Source organism: Cucurbita maxima, unplaced genomic scaffold (assembly GCF_002738345.1).
Source record: "Cucurbita maxima cultivar Rimu unplaced genomic scaffold, Cmax_1.0 Cma_Scf00300, whole genome shotgun sequence".
Classification (NCBI taxonomy): Eukaryota; Viridiplantae; Streptophyta; class Magnoliopsida; order Cucurbitales; family Cucurbitaceae; genus Cucurbita; species Cucurbita maxima.
This window is the reverse complement of record NW_019272316.1, coordinates 14,041-17,606: the sequence shown is the minus strand read 5'-3', so window position 1 is coordinate 17,606 and position 3,566 is coordinate 14,041.

Genomic DNA, 3,566 nt, shown 5'->3' with positions numbered 1-3,566 from the left:
AGAAGTGAGCGCTCTACTATCTGAGCTACATCCCCACAATTCGTACTACAATCTCTTGAAGGGGCATTTTGAGAATCAAACTCGAGACCTCTCACACCCAAAGCAAGAATCATACCACTAGACCAAATGCCCTTGTTTTACCACTTGAAACGTAGGGATGAAACCTTAGGCCTAGGTATTAAGGTCGTATTTTGTTTTATTGCAGGAAACACATGAAGTCCTTAGATGTAGAATGTGTCTGGGAGAATAAAGCCTTGGGATGGGATGTTAAGAAAGACTTTGAGTATTAAGAGCATGATGGTAAGCATAAAATGATGTGTCTTGGAGAATAAAACCTTGGGATGGGATGTTAAGAAAGACTATGAGTACTAAGAGCGTGATGGTAAGTATAAAATAATGTGTCTTGAAGAATAAAGCCGAGGGATGAGATGTTAAGAAAGACTATGAGTATTAAGAGCATGATGGTAAGTATAAAATGTAGAATATGAAGTCCTTTGATAAGAAAAGATTTAGACATTGGGGCATTTCAAGAATTGAACTCAAAACCTCTTGCACCCCAAATGAGAATCACACCACTAAACCAAATGCCTTTTCATGAACATCAAATATTTTTAGCTTTTACTCAAATATATTTTCTCTTAGTAGTTGGAGCGCATTGTTATAATATAAAAGGGTTATCAAATAAACCAACAACCCAACAAAAAAAAAAAAAAAACAAACTAATTCAATTTGGGTTGGATTGATTCGGTTCAGTTCATCCGTTTGTTTGATTTAATTTTTCCATTTTGTCTCGTATGATAAGAAAATAAAGTTGAATTGAATGCACCTTAGTTTCATTTATGACAAACTCAATGAAACACATTAATAGTACTCAGAGTTGGAGTCTATAAGCATTTCATGAACTTCAATGCAATTCATGCTTCATTAAAGATGAGATAAACTTTGGGGAACTTTAAATTACTTCATGTGGAGTTTCAATTACTATATGCTAGTTACCATCTTTAGGATTAACTAATTGGACACGAATTCATGAATTTATGAAAATTTTTGTGTAATTATCAACTATAACTTATGTTTTCAAATTTTTAGGACATAATGTAGGTAGCTGTTTTTATGAGTCGTAAACTTGTTTCTTTGCATAATATGGATTTAGTTGAACTATTATTATCGATAAGATGGAGAAAGAAATTGTCTTTGAAATGACTAATAGACCTAGGTTCATCGTTGTTGTTTTTTAACTTATGATTTTGCAGAAAGTTTAACTAATATGAACTGTCATGTCATAAGAGCTTTAAGGTAAATCAAGAATATACCCTAAACATCATTCAAGATGACAATAAAATGAAGTTAAATTGAACGCACTTTAGTTTTATGTTTGGCGTGTTTAAGATAAACAATAATTGTATTAATGATATTGAGCCTAGAGTCTATAAGAATTTAATGATCTTAAGAGAAATTCCTATTTATTAGAAGTGACCAACTTTATTTAAGGTACAAGGAGTTAAAGAATCTGGATTTGAATCTGGTTAAGGAACCGCAAGATTTGAAAGTTTTGAATTCTAAACCAAATTTGTACCTAATTATTACTTTTGATGACTAATTATAAATTAAGAGACAAATATTTTTTTTGTAAAGATAGATTAAACTCTAAAGCTTTGGTGATGAAACTATGTTTAGACTAGCAGTTTAAAGTCAGAAGATGCGGCCACAAGTGTGATTATCTTGGATGGGTTCGTATGAGGGAGCCTTCAAAGGTTGTGCACTCACAGATGGGGTTGTTATGCAGTGTATGAGGGAGCCTTCAAAGGTTGTGCACTCATAGGAGATGCGGTCACAGGTTTTTGTGTTTGAGTTTTTTTGTATTTTTTTTTTTGTAATTCTATCCCAAACACTTTTTTTTTGTTTGGATAAATTTGAACAACACCATCTTATAATTTAATTTAATTTTATATTTAATGTGGTGTTGTTTTCTCAGTCTCATTTTAATTTTACAACATTATTTTATATTAATTTACTTTTTTTTATTTGTTTTTATTTGTTTTCACTTTTAATTTTAGTTTCTATTTGAGTTTTGAACCATTGAAATTTGGGTTGTGACAAATTGGTATCAGAGCAGCCGGATTTTAAATTATATAATTTTTTTCTTAGGATAAAGAGTCATATATCTCTATGACTCAGCTCAATGACACGTCTCTCCGCGACCAAGTAAGCAGTCTAACCCTATTTTGTAGTATATGATATGTTGTAAAACTTCTATAAATTTATTGTATGTTTTGATTTTCGTGGTAGTTATAAAATGTCCTTGGACGTTAAAGAGTGAACGTTAACTATATAAGACAATACTGGATCAACGTTATAGTGTCTAGATATCGTGAGGAGAAAAAGAGTGGTCATGAGATATATAACTAGCCTTAGGAAAACAGAGACTTTTCGTTGCACAGTGCGAGACATCTAATCCGTGAAATTTTGGTACTATAAATGAAGAAACTAGAGATGGTCCCCAAACGTCTGTATGGACCATTTCCAATCGCACTTTCTTTGATTCTCTAGCAGCTTTTGTGAAGCTAACTCGTTTATATTTTTCCATAACGCAGCTCTCACAAACACCCATATCAATAGATTTTAGGCCTTCTAAAACTTCATTTGCACCCATCATCTTCATTTCTTTGATGCTCATATGTGCAAGTCTATTGACACTGCTGTAGGGTGTAAAAACTTGGTTGTTGTTGCTGTTACTTGAATTGGAAACACTCTTAGCAACAACAACCTTTTTTATACACTCTAGTTGGTGTATAGTGTTCCATATTTTAGGTCATGCTACCACCATGGCACCTTTCACAATCTTTCCCAAACTCTTTCCAAACTCGGCTGCATAACCTGTGCTATCCAACTGACCAATAGAGATCAGATTCTTCTTGAAATATTTATGACATTCTATAATGTCCACTCACTAATTTCCTGTTAGAGTTTATATGTAGACATCTCTCTTCCCTTCAATCTCCAATGCTTTGTTGTTGGCATTATACACCTTCCTAACATTTCCTTATTTGAAATTTTGAAAAAATTCCTTACTTGGAGACAAATGAAACGATGCAACTGAATCTAAAATCTAAAATTCAATTGGGCTATTCATGCTAAGAATTAAAGTATTCTCAGTATCTTCTGTTAAACATATGGAATTATTGTTATCTTCAAATTTGTGATTTTTCTTTTCTTCAATTTTGTACAATCTGTCCGAAAGTGTTATTTTTCTCCACAATTTCAACTCTTTTCGTTTTGTTTGTTTGGAGATTTTTCACGGTTTCTTAATTTTGATCGCCCATGTTTGTTTGGGCTCTTTGATTTACTTCTTCCCCTTCGATCAACAATGAGAGCATTGTCGGATGAATCTCCAATTTCTCGTTTGGGCTTTCGGTGACATCTTGAATTTCATTAAATTTCAATTTATTAGATCCTTGTGAACTGTTGATTGCAGCAACAACAGTATACCACGACTCGAGTAAAGATTACACAAAAATCAATGGTTTAATTTCATTTTTTAACATAATTTCCACCCAACTCAATTG